This window comes from Larus michahellis, chromosome 2 (assembly GCF_964199755.1).
Source record: "Larus michahellis chromosome 2, bLarMic1.1, whole genome shotgun sequence".
In the NCBI taxonomy this organism is placed as follows: domain Eukaryota; kingdom Metazoa; phylum Chordata; class Aves; order Charadriiformes; family Laridae; genus Larus; species Larus michahellis.
Genome location: NC_133897.1, coordinates 64,930,302 through 64,950,505, shown reverse-complemented (window position 1 = coordinate 64,950,505; position 20,204 = coordinate 64,930,302).

The following is a 20,204-nucleotide window of genomic DNA, read 5'->3' as shown; positions in this document are numbered from 1 at the left end:
AACAGTAGCACACACGCTGATCAGCAGGTATAAGCTGGCGCCCACACACACTTACACAGCAGACTATAAAACCAGCACTTCTATCTCAGGGAGATGACTGGGGAGGGGAGGGGGCGAGGCGGGCAATGGCAGGAGCCAACAGCTCCGGCTCTGTCCTTCTCTGCTGACATTCTGCCTCCTCCCTCGGCCTCAGGTGGAGCAGAGGGGATCAGCAGGGGATCGTCCCAGACCATCGGACCTGGCCTGTTCGATCCCCCTCCCGTGGGTTGTAATGCTGCAAAAGCCCCGGCCGCCGTGGCTCGCTCCGCCTTCATATCTTGTAAGGTCGATAACACCAACCGCTATGTCGTCGCTAACGGTGATGCCTCTTTGTCTCCTTTACTTATCACTTCCCACAGTTTTTTCCCAACAGCCTCCCATATTTCTGGTTTAAAAGCTGTCTGGGGCTCTGGTGCGAATCTGTTCTCTCTGCACCATATTAACAACCTTCGGAGGATACGCTCATCGTATGTCACCCCTCTCTTAGAGAGGATATGCAGGAGAAGTCTTAATATAGCCCCTTCTTCTTTTGTTACTTGTTGCCCCATCTCCTGCCCCGGCTGCTCACCTCTCTCTGGGTGTCCGTGGCCATGTCGTCTGTTTCCTCTATTCCGGATTGCTGCCCAGTCCGCCCGGTCTCAGTCCAGCTGAGCCGTCCTCCAGCCGGTGGGTCTCCTTCTGGGTCTTCCGCCCCCCGCATTCTGTTGCTCAAGCCAAGCGCCAATCGGTATCATGTCAGGGTCACCATCTGAGGAGAAATAAGTGGACTCCAGATGATCCAATGTGAATCAACAGAAGGCATTTATTAAGCATAGATCACCATCTTTTATACCCTGTGTTGTAGCTGTACACGCGACTCGCTTATTTCTGATTAGCTAGTTACACTGTCCATGTGCTCTGCATGCAGTTCGTTCACGCATCAGATTGGTTAGTAGAATTCGCATAGTAAATTGCTTAGTCCTTAGCACAACATGTTTTCTACCTTCTCTGTTCCCATTTTTCCCATGTACTAATTCCATCTTCTACCACCTGTTTTGCTCTTAATCTAATCTCTCACAGTAGGGAGGCTGGCTCACATGACCATTTTCTCACAGACACATTCCTACACTTGCCCAGCAGGTGGTTGCCAGAGCAGTGGTGGTCCCTGAGCTCTAGGAGATGTCTGGAATGGATGTCTGAAAGCCTGGTGCCTTGAGTGGGCTTTCTTGACTTGAAAGGCAGTTGGTACCTGAACGTCTGTGCAAACCTTTGGAGGTTGGCAGGGAAGTGTTGCAAAAGTATTTGAGAGCCGCCGTGGTCAAGGTTTTCTCTAAGCGTGATCCATGGAAGCATTTCCTAGAGAAGTCTTTAGAGCATCTGCAGTCTCTGGGGCCTTTGTCTGTGATGCGCTTGATTTGTGCAGGTGATTTTCCCAGTTGCTGCTGGGGCAAGGAGTTGGGTGGAAAGTGCAGTGAAAAGCTTTCAGTCTCGCTGAGAGAAATGGAAATAACTGATGTGCTTTCTTCCACTGCAGGGCAGGAAGAGAGGGCCCAGGGCCAGGAAGGGGGTGTTGCCTATTTGTTGGTTCTAGGTGGCTGCTGTTTCAGCACTTGCTGTAGCGTGTCTGTTGGAGGACGGCAGATTGGATGGCTCCTTGGTTTCATTCCTCTCAGAGTAACTCTTTTCAACTCCCCCTGTGCTTTTCGTTTCAAAGGATTGCCAGGTGGGACATGCATGGATTGTTCTCCATGGCAGTGAAGTGCAGCCCCCAGAACTGCCTCCCAACCTCCGTTGGTCCTGCCTGGCAGTGGAAGCCCATCAAACGGCGTGCAGCTAAGAGTGATGTGGAGCGCCCTGCTTCCAGCGGGGAGAGCAAGGCTGCTGCTGAAGGGCCAAGCTGTCAGGCTGATGGCAGAGCCAAGGAGCAGAAAGGAAGGATTCCCAAAATGCCAGAGTGCCCCCTTCAGCGTGGATGGCTAGAGCTTTGCAATGGGTGAGCCTGATTTCCTTCCCCTTCTTCCCTTCCTTCTCTCCCTCCTCCTTCCTTCTTTCCTCTCTTTCCTTTCCTCCTCTTGGCAGGAAGGAGAGGAAACAGACAGCTGTTGACAGCTGCCTTCTCTCAAGAGATGCCTTTCAACTGTGGAGATGCCCTGCAGCTCTTGTTGGGGTTTGTGTTGCATTCTGCCTCCTGTATTTTCTTCCGCCCCAGAAACTTGCCTTTGCTAGGCAGCCACTCTCAATCCTTTTGCTGGGTTTCGGTACGAGTTGCCTGCGCACTTTGGTTTTGGAGCCTTCCGTCAGGCAATCGTGGGCATGAGGATGGCAGGTTTCCAAGTTGCCAGCTGCGCTTGCTTGTGACGAGCCCAGAACATAACCCCTGGGAGCCTTGGCTTTGTTTCCAAGCTTTCTTGTTGCCTTAGCACTTGTTTTGCACTTTCCTGTCAGCTTTTGCCATTTCTGCATTTGCATGAAAGCGTCTGTAAGGGTTCTTGTTGCCTCTCCAAGAGAAAAAGTCAAATTGGCGGGGCAGGGAAGGATGTGAGGAGGGACGAGGAGTTTTGGGACTGGTTGTTGTAGCTGTTTGAAGAGTGCAGTTTGTTGTTTGTGTGTAGTGTCTTAGGGCAAAGTGAGGCTTGCCAAAGGGGCAGGTGTCTGTGTGTTGTTCCAAGAGCCTTGCTGTGCCCAAGTGAAACTGGGAGGATTCCCTGCGCAGGCTGCTCTGCCCCAACTGCCTGTCTCCCTGGGCTCCATTCCGTCCACCCTTCTAGATGTTAGAAAGCAAGCCAGCTTCCATCCCATTTTACTTTTTCCTTGAAATCCAAGAGAAAAAAGATGGCTAATGTCTGTGTAACCATGTGTTACAGATATGTATGTGTAACCATGCATGGATACAAATTGCCCTTGAGTACCTTTCAGGTGAGAGCGAGTCTACTTCCTTGCCCTTGTGAAATGAGGACAGTTTTTTCTGCTTTGTCCGAGTGTCCTTGGGTCACAGTTTCACCAACTAAGGATGGCGACAAGCTTGTGATTGGTGTGGGAGGAAGTTCTTGTTTCTTGATTGGCCTGCTCTGTGGAAAACTTGTTTTGCAGTCCTTCACATGGTGGAAACATTAAACTTGCTGGAAAAACCTGGGAGGTGGACATGTATGTTTGGTTGAAATCTCTTCCTGGAGGCACGTGTTCATGTGCATGTAGCGTTTTTAAGGTGAAAGTGCCAGGGAAATGCTGCTTTTCAAAGGTCTTTGTGTGATGGGAAGTGGCAGTCCCTGTGCAGGTTAAGCTGCCCCGTGCTCCCTTTGGAACTCCCTGTCCTAATCTCTCTCCCTCTCAGCACCATTATCTGTCTGGTTTTCCAGGCTGTGAAGTGAAACTCTCAAGTTCTGGGAGCTTTTTGCGCTCTTTCTTGATTGCAGAGTGGTGTTTTAGCTTGAGAGCTGTGTGGTCTCTGTCTGCTCTGCCTGAAAATGCACGTGAAAGGAGTCTGCCTGGTTTGTACGCCTATGGGTGAGGTGGCCAGCTGGCCCTTTCGGTGGGGTGGCTGGTGGTGGATGGCCAGAGTGATGGTCATCAGGAATTCCTGCTGTTGGTACTTGCCCTGTATCTGCTTGGGTCCAGGGGTGGAGATGGTGATTTCTGTGGCATCTCTGGAGTCTGGCTCTTGCCGCGAGACCTTTGATGTTGCAGGGGTGGGCTGCTGTAAGCTAAGTTCAGTATGTTCAGTTTGAAACCGTTCCCTCTCATCCCATGGCTCCCCTCCCTGATCCAGAGCCCCTCCCCAGCTCTCCTGGAGCCCCTTTAGGGACTGGAAGGGGCTCTAAGGCCCCAGAGCCTTCTCTTCTCCAGGATGAACACCCCCAACTCTCGGCAGCATCACAAATGTGCGAAGCCTGATGATGTGTGTCCCCCCGGCCCTGCCGAGGGCAGCAGGGCATTACTCACACTGCACACGCGCTTGCCCATCAGCACGGGAAAGAGCAAGCTCGTCACCTCCAAAAGGCCATTTCCTAAGGAGAAGCGAGGCCCAGCTCCCACCCAACTGCTCATGCAGAGCACAGTGTGAACAGGCTGTTCCTCCCCAGGGGCTGGTCTCAGAGAACCTCCTGGGGGCACAAGGACGCGAGCCCCAGCTGAAGGGCCAGAGCCCAGGAGGTGACCCTGTAGACAGAGGGGACGGGGGCTGGTACGCATACAATTTCCCCACCGCCTCATACACAGAGGCTTTCAGCCGCCACAAGCGCTGCCAAGCGACCAGCAGCAGGGATCCCCTGACGGGGTTTACTCCACACCAGTCCTTTGCGGGTTGCGTAGAGGACGGAGAAGGCACCAGGTAAGGTGTTCACAGCAGCATCACCCTGCTCCTTCCATCACACCCTCGAGCCCCCTCTGCTTAACGGGGATGTCCCAGGAGGACCTGGGTAGTGTCCTTACACCACCCGCCCCCCTGCAGGGCTTCTTTTCTTGTTGGTTGGGGGGGTTTTCCATCAAAAAAACCTAATTCTGCTTTTGTAGTCATCAGAGCACAGGGTCAGCCTCAAAACTGCAGTGCCCAGACGGCGAGAACCGATGGGAAGGGGAAAGGACGCTTCAAGCATTCAGCCACCAGGTCCGAGCGGTAATAAACAGCTAAAATCTTCCACGTCCTCAGGGATACCGGGAAGATGAAGCATCTCCTGGAGGGACAAACCACGACACATTGCCTTTGCAATACTTCTTCCTTTGGAGAACCTCCTCCGATTTTGGGACGGATTAAGCTCATCAGTTTGAAAGCAGAGAGCGATGCGGCTGCTGTCCCGCACCACAGCCAAACCACCGCATCAGTCGGCCCAGGAGAGCAGACCTTCAGGCGAGAAGCAGCACCGGGAAGGCTGATCCCACCCACGGCAACAGAGGGCACGGCCCCAAAAGCACCAGCTTTCCCCCAAAGGTGAGGAGAGGAGAGACCGCATCACCGGGAAGGAATCACCTCACATGATGGTAACTGCCATTACAGAAACAACACCACACGGTTATTTATACAAGCATTCCAACACGGGGCTTCCAAACCAGCTATTGGGCAATTTTTCCTCTGCGATGGTCAAGGAAAGACCTGAAATGCCACTCCAGCTCTGGAGCGTAAGCTGCCGGGGGGGGGGGGGGAGGAATGAAAGGAAAGGGGAAACCCCATGTTTAAACTAATCTAGCTGGGTCTGAGCGTAACAGAGCGAGGATCGACACAAGCTCTTCATTGGGCAGACGCCCGGAGGCAGCGCCTGCGGCAGAGCAGCAATAATCTCCTACTTCGCTATTACTGGGATTCTCGCTGCTGAACAACGTCCTGGCTGTCCCTTCAGGATTTTGGGACAATCCCTTGGAGGTTTTGGTGCTCTGATACCCAGCCTCGCCAGAGTCTTCTTCCTCCAGCGACTCTAAGTGAGCTAAAACCCACAGTGATACGTCAACCTCTTTTTCAATGACAAAAAAAAATAAATCACTCTCATTACCAGATCAAGTTTCATTCCAGGAAGGCTCTTCAAATAATTTAAATATTTATTTTAATAAAAAGAAATAAATACTTATCTTTTCACATTATAAAAATCCCTGGAGACAGCAAAAAACAAACCAACCCCAACCACAGGGGGTTCTCTTGCAAATCAAAAGACGGTAAATGCTTTCTGTTGATGGTCATCACAAATCCGGTTGTAGGAATCAAGTAGGTGGTGGATTATTCCAGAAACAGAAGAAAACTCTCTTGGAGGAAACAGTAGTTCAGCACCTTGTTGTTGGGAAGATAAATTCAGCTCACACAACTGTGACCACCACCAGATGAGTCCCATTTGTCCACAAGGTGGCCACGTGCGCTGCAAGGTGTGAGCAGCCCTCTCTGTGATGGCAGTTCTCAGCATTTGTTCTTAACCTTCCCTTGGCCAGGTGACACCAACCTTTCTGGCTTGCACTTAAGGTGTATTAGCTAATTTCAAAGAGAGTTACTGTCTCCAAAATAGGGGCAGGCGGGGGGTGGGGGGAAAGAACAATCTTAACCACTACTTCTTAACCTACAGAGAAAAATTTTTTTCTTAACCTACAGAGAAAAATTTCTAATACCAATAAGGTATTAGTAAAGTAACTAGAAGAAGAGCTGGTCACCCAAAGGTGATCCCAAGGCTACTCCTGTCGTGCATGTCTCACAGCAGCTCTTGATGGAGTATTTCCCACACCATCTTCTTGCGGAAGTAAGGCATGTGGGTCTGAAAAGAAAAGAAAACTCCATTAAATACACCTCATGGCAGAAAGAGACACAAAATACCAATAAACACCCAGTTAATTCTTTACTGTGAAGTTCCTTTTAAGAACTGTCAACACTTGCCCTTCGGGTACAGCCTGGCTTTCACCCACACAGCTCCTAAGAGGGCGGCATGACACCAAAACCAGATCTCCTTGACTACACAACAGCTTACAAGCACTTTCACAGAAGAGCACTGCCTTGGAAAAGAACCAGGGTCTTCATTGGTCAAAAGCTGAGACCCATTTCTCCCAAAGATCCGAAGGCCAGATCCCACAAACCCACTGGCTGCGGTATCTCGCCCAAGAGGAATCTCACTGGGAGCAGATACCTCAGCCGCTGCGTAACTTCCCTGGCTCTTGTCTCTATGCGGAAGAGGCTGGAGCTGTTTAGAACCTTCACTCACCTGTGTAAAGGTCATCGGTTTGTCTCTGCAGATGTAATCTGCGTATTTGCAGGTAAACACGCCGCAGTCGCTTCCATTCGATTGCTGAGGGATTTCCTAACGAATGCAAAGAAGATGGAGAATTTGCCTCTATCTTCAAGGAAAAGCAACTTGGAAGTAGCACCCATTACCAAAAATACCCTAACCAGACACTCCTGAACTTGCACCATCCCCAATAACTGCTCCCCAACACAAGGAACACACCCCAGGAACTGCACATCATCCCTCCCCTGGGCTTCCTACGCTCGGATGTTACAATCCAAATTCCTCGCAGGCTGATAAGGGACAGCAGGCTTCCTCCCTGCAAGGTGTCTTGAGGTTTGTACAGTGTCTTTCTGAAGTGACGTTCCTTAAATCGAGTCTTTAGGTGCTGCTTTTCACTATTAACTTGTTGAGAAACATCAGCTCAACCCCTTGCTTTGTCACGTGCCAGGATTTGGGCTGCAAGCCAGAAGCCTACGTTCTCTGACAACTGCTAAAGAGACTTTAAATTGGACTTGTGAAATGGGGGCAAAGCCAAATTCACCTTAACGTGGCAGAGGAATTAAAAAAAACCCAAGAAAGTATTCAGCCAGCAAGGAGAGGCACTGCTCAAAGATTTCATCCCAGCCTGGTTTCCTGGTCCTCTTGCAGCCCGATGTGGTGCCATAAGAAGGTGCTTATGGCTGTTCTCTAAAGTCCTGGCCTTATGAGAAAGCGTTAAGAGCTCTGTGACAAGGAGTTCTAGTTCACATTTCAAGTGCAAGTAGTGTTCGCTTACATGGGGCTCCATGCTGTGAATAGTCCACTCTGAAGCATTCAGCTTCACGTGTCTTTTTTCGCAGCTTTCTTCTTGCAGGTATTTGCTGTTTAAAACAAAAGAAAAATCACTCTTCATCGCTGTAATTTAGGCCAAGAAAAAAAAGGCTGCTGAAAGATCCCAGGAAGACGAATGGCAGGAGAGTAAAGTGTCAGAGGATCCTCCCAGCAGCTGCTTTAAGGCATTGGGAGGAAAAATCCAAATCTTAAATTTACAAACACTGTGAGAGGCTGTGAGCTTATGACCAGCAATGAGACCAACAATTCCAACAGAGGCTTCCACAACAGCCTAAGTTCAGTGCTTAGTAGAGGTCAAAAAACCCCAAATGACATGTTATCAGAGGAAGAACAGAAAAACCAAGCAAGGAACCCTCATGTCGTCATTCCACCCTGTGCCTGAATCCCACAGACTGCGTGCACCTCCGGACGAATAAATACAAAAGCTTTTGGGCCAGTAGCTCTGTCCGAGGAAGTTTCCAGGCCACCACTTGCTGGAAAAAAGGACCGGATGCAGACCTGTTCTTATACCCTTTCCCAGGCAGCTGCTGTTAACTGGTCAGGAGAGCACCGCACTAAACCAACGCTTGGTTTCTCTCTGTGGGGCCGCTCTCCTTTTTCTTGGGCTACAAAGCTGTTGCATTAAGGGTTGTTACTCCGTCCACATCAGTGGCATAGACTTCTAAGTATGCCCGCTGGCACAACATGAAAACCTGTTCCCGTTCCATTGGAGAGGTGTGCGTGCCAGCCGACACAGCTGGAAAAGCTTGCTACACGGTACCTGTCTTGAGCGAGAATGTCAGAATGACAAAGAACACCCAGTGGCATCTTGAAACACTTCTTCCCTGAAACGCTTCCCTTTCGTCAACAGCCCGGTTTTATCAATCACTAACAAAGTTGGTGCCCATGTGCCACGGGGCTACCATGTCTTTGTCTGGGATATAGGGGGAAGGTGGCAGAAGCCAGGCACCCAAGACACTGGGTGGAGGGGATGATGTGAGACTAGGTAAGGAGTCACTGTCAGACAACTCGCAGCAAGCGAATCCAGGATTTCTGCTTTGTTATCTACAAGAAATGGGAAAACTTGCAGTCGTGTCACAGGGGCAAAATCCAAAAACCTTCTCCTAATTCACAACACAAAAGCAGTGACTGAGCAGTTACTTACAGCAGAGTCTCACAAATCTGGTCCTCTTCTTGTCCCAGGGAGTCAAAGTATTTGACCGTCTTCTTTCTGGTGTCGATGACCTGTTATCAAAAGGTGACTGTTAGACAAAGTGCACCCCTGTGCTGCACAAACCTTAATGACTTTTCTCGCTAGCTTTTTCTCCCCACCCAGTTCTAAAGAACAAGCCCGTCTGACTCACCGCTAGCGTCCAGTGCAAGCGCAAGTTAATGGGCACTAAGAGGATGTCCTTCTCGAAGAGATCCACGTGCCTGGTCCATCTTCCTACTGCTTTGTAGCCTCCAGAAGTTAGTTTTTGGTAAAAGAAAGAACTAAAAGCATGGACTGATGGATACCCTGCCTGCTTGCTTCTTTCCATGACAAGACCCATGTAGAAATTAATGACCTGTACCATAAAGAGGAAGCTTGAGATGTAAAACAAGACACTAGCTTACCAAATGAAAAACACAGCAATGTGTCTTTTCTGGCCACCCTTAAGTACGCAGCTGAGAGAACTCCAGCCTCAGCTGTCAGCTTTTGTTGTGAGAATTTCACACTTGGTTACATCTGCAGGTTGACAAAAACACCTGCCACCCACTCCAATAACCTAGACTAACTCCTGGAAGCTGCACAAGACAAGAAGTAAAGGAACTTCCAGAAGCACTGGACCCTTAAGTACCTAAAATAAGAACTGTGCAGAGATTTCTGGGCTCTGCAGTGCAGCTCACCAAATAACTTTGCAAAGACTTCTGTACACGGTGAAGGGGTATTTTGAAATAAACGCTCCATTAGAAGATCCTTGTGCTGCAGCTAGTTTTACCTCATCGTTTAGCCAGCAAAGGTTCCTTAGGGTGCGGATGTCCTCGCGAGTCACCCTTAGTTTGAAGGCACTGCTCATGACCTCATCTGGCTCACCTTTGCCTAATGCGGCAATGACCTCTCTCTCCGTGGCCTGAAAGGAAAAATTAAATGGGGAAGGACTTGTGAAACAGAGCATCCAGCATGCCAACCTGTGGGCAGCTTTCAACTCAAACACGGCCTGGAAATGAAGCTCAGATGACAGAGCAACTGGCTTTGCTGGCTTTCGGCTAAGGTAGCAATCGCCCTTTTTTGTTGCTTGGTTGGTTTCAGCATCCTAACTTGGAACTTTAGGGCCCAGGTTTGCTTCGATTTGTTTTCGCCAAGGAAGCTGAGATAAAACACCGAGACTGGCAAACACACAGCAAACGCCTTTCCCGTGTGATGCTGTAGCCCTCGCAATGCTGAGGTTTAAGCCAACCGCAGCAGGCATTCTCCATGCCAAGGCAGCTGAGTCAGGAGCCTGAAAGAATGTGAGGGTGAGGGAACTTCAAGGGACCTGAAGCACCAGCAAAGGGGGAAACTGAGGCAGCTACACTGGAGTCAGACAATCGGGAGTCCAGGTTGTGCATGCGACTGGTTGCAATTTGGACGTTTCCATCTAAGTCTGCTTAAGGAACGCAAATAAACCACTAGGTCTGTTGGTATAAAATACTCTGAACTGCAATAGCATCTTCTTCTCGGTTGAAGGTGGGCTAGCAGGATAAGAAAACCCCTGGTTTTCCTTGTACTGAGCATCACCCCGCAGACTTTGTAAACTCTGGACTTTCTAGCCCTTTCCAAGTCAATCCTCTGTAGGCAAAAAAGGGGGCGCTCAGTTAGACTACACCTCCCAAGAACAAAAGCCGTCAAAATTCAGACAAGCAGGGGAACCTCAACTCCCCCTCCCTGTTGCATAGCGTAACTAAGTTAACTCCTGTGACCAGTGCTACATGCAGCGCAACCATGCCCAGTGCGCATCCACGGCTCGGTGAGATCCTGAGGACGTACGCACGCAAGATGCTCAGGTCCCCCACAAGCAAGGCAACACCATGGATCAGGAAAAGCTTCTCTTTCAAGTTCTATCTTCATGGTAGGACAGGTTGAGAGGCAGATCCCATATAACTGTATGAATCCGGTTAGCACTGCTCTGGGAGACTGTTGTTAAACCTGGACTCATTTCTGCCCGAGTAACAGAAGCCCCACAAACCCTTAGGTTAGAGCACAACTGAAGGAGCGCGTGGAGCATAAGATGCTTAAATCCTGTAAATCCTTCACACCAGCTTTAGTGCTGACCTTTGCACTGGGAAGTCAGAGCTGCAGACACTCCCTAACGGGTTAAACCCCAGTTCTTCAGATTTCAAAAAGCCTTAAGAACCACCTATAACAAATGGGGTTCCTTGCAGCTGTTTCACAGCCTTCAGTTTTGTCCAACAGCCTGTCAGCTACGGTACCTCTGTGAGCGGAGTAAAGCTGCCTGCTCTTTTTTGCAGCCTTGGCAGTTTCTTTTCTTCCACATCAAGGGCGGGTGACTTTTTGGCCCCAGCAGGTGACAGAGGTACTTGGGATAATACATCTTCTGAGATCTGACCTCCACGCTGTTCCTGTTAGACAAAAGGACGTCAAGCTAGCAATCCAGCACAGATTTTTTTGCTAGGGGATAGTACAGAAGATCTTCCTCAGGTCTAAAACTGGAAGGGCTTTTGTACACACAGCCAACCAGCAAACTCCAAAGGTACTTTTTGTCGAGGACTGCATTCCAACTGCGCACCCATGGAGTGCTGCACTCAAACTAAACGGAGGCAAGAGAGACAGAAAGTTAGTTTGCCTTGGAGTAGCATTAAGAACCCCAGCAAAACCTCCACGTGTAGGCAGCAAGTTGAGACTGAGATTACTATTTCTGATTTCCATGACTAAAATTTAATTTTGATCTCAATCCTGACCAGGGATGAAAGTCAAAGAAGTGTACTTCCTATCTCACAAAACAAGACACCACTAAAGACACCACAGGCCAGCTTTGCAGGTCAACTAAGCCTGTGCGGTAAAAGCTTTGAGGCTGTACCGAGCACATTAAAGGGGAAGAAGAAAAATAGCGGGAAACCCTTTGTGATAGTGCTACTCAACAAATCATGTTCCCGCTTTCCTTGGGGAAAACGACCTGGACAAATACAGATACTGTTGAGTAAGTACTGAAAGTGAGGAGCGCAAAAATTTCTCATCACCAATAGCTAAATTTTCCTAAAACCCAAAATAATGAATAACACAAGCTTACCCCTGCAACAGCTTGTTTCTCTGCTGCGTCCTGTTCCAGAGACTCTTCTGCTGGTGGGGAGCCCCTGCAAGGAGAGGGGGAGAGAGAGAGCAGTGAGCTGTGTACCTGTACTGTCCCACGGAATTCTCAAGAATTCACCTTCGGGATAAGAAATGCTTTTTCAAGGCTCCTGCTGACTGGAGCCGCGGTTGCACACGTGTGACAACATCCTCTCAGCTTCCAGCACGATTCTTTCGGAGCAGCAAGACTGGGATAGAATGAAGAAGCTGGGAGCTTTGTAAATTCCTTCCCATCTACCCGTGCAAGACTCCTTTGGTTTCTCTTGATCAGTTTCATTCTTTGGAAAACAGGGAAGCAACCAGCACTTCCTCTGTCAAGTGCTCTGGGATCTACCGGTGATAAATGCTGCATGCTAGGTGTTCTGCTGCAAGGTATAACATGAACGCCTGCAACTATACCTGCAGCCAAATAGAGTTAGCTTACGGAAACTAAGACCAGCACAGGGAACTACAAATGGGACAGCCACAGGATATTTACTTGCCTTCTGTAGGCTAGTCAAGAGAGTGACTGTCCCCATTTGGAGAGGATTATCAGTAAAACCACGCAGACTCTGAAGAGCAAACAAATGCACAGACGTTGCAGTTACCCGTATACACACGTGCCTTCTTCAAAAACGAGAATTTGCCTTGTCACCAAAGACCCCCTTTTCCAGGAGGGAGACCTACAACAGACTCTCACGGTATTCTCCACTTTCAGTCCAGCGTCGTAAGAGTAGTATCACAAGCTTTGTCAAATGACTTCCGTTGGTAGTTAAATCCACAAAAAAAGGCAAGAAAACGTCCCTTTTACTTGAACCCATCCTACTCTCTCAGTTCCTTTCTTTCCTTCTCTCCCCTCGAGCTTAGGTGAACCACTGACAATTTAAGCACAGAAAGAACAGTGCCGCACAGCTAAATAGAGCACTACTGTTTCAAGTGGGGAGAAGAATAGGGACGGAAAGAGACATGCACACAGAGCCAAAAGAAACAAGAACCATGATTAAAAGAGATGCTACCTGGTCATAAGATCTCCCTGAGACGGCTCTGGGCAGCAAACATCTAGCCATTTGATATCTGCACAGAAAAACAGCAGTATTAAAAAATAAGTCAACTTTCAATTTTACTTTTCAAGTCAAAAGAAGTACAGAAGCCAGAGTTTTCTAAGGTAGGTGAAACCTAAGAAAAATCAGGCATATTAAATACTTCTGCAACGTGCGATACCTGTCCTTCTCTTTTCTGCTGCAGTCTCGGCAGGATCATCCGCAGGTGTACAAATGCTGAGGAAAGAACACACAGAAGAGTGGTTTGAAACTTCCTTCAGTTTCTACCAGGCTGACTTCCCTCCACAGGACCCAAACTTCCAAAGTTACTTTTCATAGCCCAAAGGTTTCCCCCTCCGAGCGCCCCTGGCATCATCTCAGGCACACACACGCCAACTGCCACCGCTGAGCATCCCCCAGCAACACCCCCCAACCTCTCCCAGGCAACGGACCGCTCACATACAGCTAATTATCCCACTACAGCATACTAGGCCTCTTTTCCTCATTCTGTTAACACTTTCTAACCTTTGACATTTGTTCCCATCACCAAAAACTTGCGGAAGTTAATATGTCATGTTTCCCTCTTTCCTCAAGGAAAGCAGCGTACCAGCGATTCCTAAGCCATCCGAGTTCATCAGTCACTACGCTGAGTTGCAAAGAAAAGACTAAGTAGGACAGGAAAGAAAAGGTGGGAAAGCAACTCATGCATACACCCACTTCAATAACTCACGGCTAAAGCAGTGCCCGTGAACTAGGTCTTGAAATGATTCTCAGCTGCACCCTTTCTTATTAAGCCTAAGTCCAAATACTAGATCAGTTGATAACAACGATAAAATCCAGTAAAACTTTTTACTTTGGGAATGGAGCACAAAGGTTGTTCCCAGTTGGTTTTTTCCTCTGTTTGTCTCCCAAAATGCCATGACAGACGGCAAGGATTCTTGCAAGAATTCTTTGGTATTTCTTACACAAAATAATTTCTTTCAAACCGTTATGCTCCCGAACCCTGCGAGCCCACGCCAAGCCCTGCCACCCCGCAGGGGGGGCTCTGGGTGGGCAGAGAGGCCGAGCCCAGCCCAGGAGCGTGGCGGGAACCCCAGGGCGAGACACCCCACTGCGCCCCAGCCCACAGAGCGGCTAACGGCTCAAGCCCCTCAGGCCGAGGCGGTGGGGCCGACGCTCCCGCTCCGCGCAAGCAGGCCCCGGGGGAGTTCCGCAGCCCCCCGAGCCGGGGCAGGCCGCGGGTGACGGGCTTGGGCGATGGGGAGATGGGACGGGGCGAGGCCCTCGGGCAGCCCGGAGGCGGCGGGGCTGCTCGCTGATCTGGGTGGCGGCCTCTTGGGCGGCGGCGAGACCCTCGGGCGGCACGGGGCGGCAGCGGCGAGGAGGGTGCCGAGGGCCCCCAGCAGCCATGGGGACAGAGGCCTCGCGCCGGCACGCGGTGGAAGGGTGCCCGGCCCGCGCACCCAGCACCGCCTCCCTATTGGCTGCCGGGGAGCGCCCCCCGCCCCTCGCAGATGGAGGGGAGGGACAGGGAGGCGGCGGGGCGCACGCATGCGCCATCTTGGCGCTGCCTGAGGGAGGCGGTAGCAGCCGCCCAGCCCTCCGCCGCCTCCTCCCGGCTTGGGCCGGGCCTGTGCCGGCTCACCCCCCTCCAGGCGAGGAACTTTCCCTCCCAGAAAGCCCGGAGCCGAGGCCTGGAGGGACGTGGAGGGGGACGGGCCCGTCTCCCTTTAGGGAGAGGCCCAACAGAGGCCGGAGGGACCTCGCGGGGGACCCACAGAGGCCCGGGGGCCCCCATGGAGGACCCAGAGGCTGGAGAAGCTGTTCCGCCTCCCACAGGACGGAGACGGGCATCACCGCCCGCCCACGCGGGCTCTTGCGCGCCTCCTGCTGCTTCCTCTGCTCTCAGGCAGTGAGGGAATGGCATTGCCGGGCTTACCCAGCGCTATCGAGGTAGCGCAGCCACCGCTTTTTGCCCACACGCTGGGGAGCCGCGGTGCCTGCGCCCGGCTCCACCATGGCAGCGGTGCAACTAGGGACGCGGACGCTGCATTCGACCATGGTGACGAACCGTGATGTAGCGGCGGCCAAGGGCCCGCTGCAGGGAGCCCGGCTAAAGCAGCTGCTCTGGGGCTGGCAAGCAGGCTGGCGAGTGCTGGGGCTGGCTCCTGGTGGCCTTGTCTGGCTCTCGGGGGCAATCCCTTGCCCTGCCCCGCTGTTAAAGGTTTTTTTTTTTTAATACAGTGCTTCCTAATGGTTTATCAGCTGTTGCCTCTGGGGTGGAAATGTGCACGTGTTGCTGCAGCCACGTCCCGGAGAGACTTTTCTCTCCTGGAGAGGCACATGAGGCGTGAAAACGAAGTTTTAAGTCTAAGAGGAGCAAAGGGGGCAGAGGAAAGTGCTCAGGGCAGGAATGGCCGTTTGGAGCAGCCCTTGTCACAGGAGGTCCCACTAGCTTTTTATGCCTGCAGGGAGTCTTAAGGGATGGTGGGGTCTGGTTTAATGAAAACGACCTTCCTCGTTCCTTTAGGAACTGAATTGCCACTTCACTTATGCTCCAGGGCTCTGGCCAAGGAAGATGCCTGAGCGCTGGATGCAGAAGTGGATGTGGCAGAGGGCTTGCAGGCAGGCTGCAGGCAGGGTGGGTGGTGGAAGCAGCCCGGCAGAGGGCAGGGCAGCCCCATGCAGGGCCTGCAACTTGGAGACGAGTTGCCTTCTCCCTACCTCTCCTCTGCCCATCCCGTGTGTCTTATGTGAATCCTGCCGCCGAGAGCTGGAGGGGGCGCAGGGCGTTTGTTTGAGTTCCTGGGTAAGGAAAAATGCGAGGGTTTTCTCGGTTTAGCTCTGTGAAGCCAAAACTCATCTGCAACACTCCTGTTTCTGGCCACAGCAGAGAGAAAGCCGGAGCGCTGAACCCACCGGACAATATTCTAGAAAAGGGGGAAGGGTGGTCTTTTGGGGAAGGGGTCTTCCCTGCCCCCAAGGCCAATGTGGCACACATGAGACTCATACAGCTGCCCTGTGGCACAGGGTGATGCTGAGGCTTCTCTCCTGCCTTGGGACCCCCTACCCTGGGCACAGGTGTGGAGCCAGCCCTGGGGCTGCAGGATTCCTCTGCCAGGCATGTCCCCCCAGCCACAGTTTCTCCCACCCTGCAGCAGAGCCCACGACAGGACAATTCTCAGAAAAAGCAGAGAAATCTTCTCTGGGAATTGTGTTATTCTAAAGCAGCTCCTCTGTGCTTCCTGGTAACACCACTTCCTTGTCCTCAGCAGGAAAGGGATTTTAATGCTGTTAAATGATTTTAAAACACCTGTGTGAATGGCTTTGTGTGTGCCGGAAAAGTACCGGACAGTGATGGCAGGGTCAGCGTGGCTGCGGTGCCTGTCCAAAGATTTTGTCCCAATCGGATTCCTTTGTGCGTGGTGTTTGGTGTGGAGACTGTTGTGATCTCTAAACATCAATAACCAAACACATGAAGAAGTTAGAGATTCATTAAATTAATGCCACCAGACTGAGAGTCTTTCTTTTTGGAGTGGAGTCTCTTGTTGCACCTTACATTAAATGCTTTTTTATTTTTCCCTCTCTGTCTCCTGTATATGGCAAAAAATTCCCATTTTTCTAAAGGCAAATAAACAACAGCTGAATGTGCGAGAGGCTGTACGTGGGAGCAATCTGAAGACATATGGAAATTGTGAAAGCTGCGTGGCGCCAAATGGTAAAGGGTGTTTATGAGGCAGGAGGCTCCAGGAAAACCCGCAGCCCCGAGGTCTGTGGGGCCAAGCCAGAGGTTCCCAGAGAGCTTTAGAACAACGCACAGGTTTCCCTCCCGGCTCTTTGGGTGTGGGATCAATCTCCAGACATATGGAAATTTTGAGGCTGCAGGGGCACAAGGTGGTACAGGGTGGTTTTGAGGCTGAAGGCGGCAATAAAGTCCGCAGCCCTAACGTCTGTGGTGCCATGCAAGCGGTTCCCAGAGAGCTTTAGAACAAGCCACATTTTTCCCTCCGTGCTCTTTGGGTATGCGAGCAATCTCCAGACATATGGAAATTTTTCCTGCTGGCGCGGCACCAGGTGGTACTGGGTGGTTTTTAGGCTGAAGGCGCCAGGAAAGCCCACAGCCCCAAGGTCTGTGGGGCCATGCAAGTGGTTCCCAGAGAGCTTCAGAACAAAGCACATGTTTCCCCCTGGGTCTTTGGTTGTGGGAACAATATCCAGACATATGGAAATTTTGGAGGCTCCAGTGGCGCCAGGTGGTACTGGGTGGTTCTGAAGCTGAAGGCGCCGGGAAAGCCTGGAGACCCAAGCTCCGTAGGGTCATGCAAGCGGTTCCCAAAGAGCTTTAGAAGACGCCACATTTTTCCCTCCTGGCTCTTTGGGTGTGGGAGCAATCTGCAGACATATGGAAATTTTGGAGGCTGGCGCGGCACCAATTGGGAAAGGATTCTTTTGAGGCTGAAGGCAGCAGGAAAGCCTGGAGCTACAATGTCTGAGGAGTCATGCAAGCGGTTCCCAAAGAGCTTTAGAAGAAGCCACAGTTTTCCCTGCTGACCCTTTAGGCGTGGGAGCAGTGTCTAGACATATGGGAATTTTGGACGCTGACGCAGCGCCAAGTGGGAAAGGGTGGTTTTTGAGGTTGAAGGCAGGAGGAAAACCTGGAGCTCAAAGGTCTGTGGGGCCACGCAAGCGGTTGCTAAAGAGGTTTAGAAGTAGCCCCAGTTTTCCCTGCTGGCTCTTTGGGCATGGGAGGAATCTCCAGACATATGGAAATTGTGGAGGCTGATGCGGCGCCAAGTGGGAAAGGGTGGTTTAGAGGCTGAAGGCAAGAGGGAAGCCTGCAGCCCCAAGATCTGTGGGTCCATGCAAGTGGATCCCAAAGAGCTTTAGAACAACACACATTTTTCCCTGCTGGCTCTTTGGGCATGGGGCAATCTCCAGACATATGGAAATTTTTGTGCCTGGTGCAGCGCCAAGTGGGAAAGGGTGATTTTGAGGCTGAAGGCACCAGGAACCCCGCAGCCCAAACGTCTGTGGGCGATGCAAGCGGTTCCTAAGAGATTAAGAATAACACACAGTTTCACCTCCTTGCTCATTGGACATGGGAACAATGTCAAGACATATGGAAATTATGGAGGCTTGCGCAGCGCCAAGTGGGAAAGGGTGGTTTTGAGGATGAAGGCAGGAGGAAAGCCCGCAGCCCCATAGTCTGTGGGGCCATGCAAGCGGTTCCCAAAGAGATTAAGAACAACACGCAGTTTCACCTCTTTCTTCATTGGGAGTGCGAGAAATGTCCAGACATATGGAAATTTTGTTGGCTTGCGTGGCGCCAAGTAGGAAAGGGTTGATTTGAGGCTGAACGCACCAGGAAAGCCCGCAGCACAAGTGTATTTCTGGCCATGCAGGCATTTCCCAAAGAGCTTTAGAAGAAGCCACAATTTTCCCTGCTGGATCTTTGGGCTTGGGAGCAACCTCCAGACATATGGAAATTTTGAGCTCTGGCGCGGTGCGAAGTGGGAAAGGGTGGTTTTGATGCTGAAGACAGCAGGAAAGCCCGCAGCCCCTATGTCTGTGGGGCCATTCAAGCGGTTCCTAAAGAGGTTTAGAAGTAGCCCCAGTTTTCCCTGCTGGCTCTTTGGGCGTAGGAGCAATCTATAGACATATGGAAATTTTGGAGGCTGGCGCAGCGCCAAGTGGGAAAGGCTGAAGGCAGCAGGAAAGCCTGGAGCTCCAAGGTCTGTGGGGCCATGCAAGCGGTTCTCAAAATGCCTTTAGAACAATACATAGTTTCACCTTCTTGCTGATTGGGCGTTGGAGCAATCTCCAGACATATGGAAGTTTTGGAGGCTGGCATCGTGCTAAGTGGTAAAGGGTGGTTTCAGGGTGAAGGCAACAAGAAATTCGGCAGCCCCAAGATCTGTGGGGCCATGCAAGCGGTTCCCAAAGACCTTTAGAAGAAGCCACAGTTGTCCCTCCTGGCTCTTTGTGCGTGGGAGCCATCTCCAGACATATGGAAATATTGGAGGCTGGCGCGGCGCCAAGTGGTAACATGGTTTTTTGAGGCTGAAGGCAGCAGGAAAGCCTGGAACCACAAGGTCTAAGGGGCCATGCAAGCGTTTCCCAAAGAGCTTTAGAAGAAGTAACATTTTTCCCTCCTCTGTGTTTGGGCCTGGGAGCAATCACAGACATATGGCAATTTTGGAGGCTAGCACGGTGCCAAGTGGGAAAGGGTGGTTTTGAAGCTGAAGGCAGCAAGAAAGCCTGGAACCACAAGGTCTGTGGGGCCATGCAAGCTGTTCCCAAAGAGCTTTAGAACTAGGCATAGTTTTCCCTGCTGGCTCTTTGGGCGTGGGACCAATCTCCAGACATGTGGGAATTTTAGAGCCTGGCGCGGCGCCAAGTGTGAAAGGGGGGTTTTGATGCGAAAGGCAGCAGGAAAGCCTGGAGCTCCAAGGTCTGTGGGGCCATGCAATCCGTTCCCAAAGAGCTTTAGAACTAGGCATAGTTTTCCCTGCTGGCTCTTTGGGCGTGGGAGAAATCTCCAGACATGTGGGAATTTTAGAGCCTGGCGCGGCGCCAAGTGTGAAAGGGGGGTTTTGATGCGGGAGGCAGCAGGAAAGCCTGGAGCTCCAAGGTCTGCTGGGTCCATGCAAGCGGTTACAAAACAGCTTTAGAACAACACATAGTTTCACTTCCTTGCTCATTGGGCGTGGGAGCAATGTCCAGACTTATGGAAATTTTGGAGGCTGGCGCGTCGCTAAGTGGGAAAGGGTTATGTTGAGCCTGAGGGCAACAAGAAATCCCAAAGCCCCGAGTTGTGTGGAGCTATACAGGCAGTTCCCAGAGAGCTTCAGAAGAATCCACAGTTTTCCCTGCTGTCTCTTTGGGCGTGGGAGCAATCTCCAGAGATATGGAAATTTTGGACGCTGGCGTAGCGCCAAGTGGGCAAGGGTAGTTTTGAGGCTGAAGGCAGCAGGAAAGCCTGCAGCCCCCAGGTGTGTGGGGCTACACAAGCGGTTCCCAAAGAGCTTTAGAAGAAGGCATAGTTTTCCCTGCTGGCTCTTTGGGCGTGGGACCAATCTCCAGACTTATGGCCATTTTTGTGCCTGGCGCGGCGCCAAGTTGGAAAGGCTGGTTTGTTGGAGTGGCAGACGGACCCAGAGTAACGATGGAATCTCAATATGCGTGTGATCGTTCTCTCCCTTTATTCAAGTTCTCACAAAATATATATAGACAGGCAATAAGAGCACGCACTAGCGGCAGCTATATGATTGGCTTACAGTCTCTGTTCACACGCTGTCCATACAGTTCATTCACAGATCAGGTTGGTTACAGGAATTC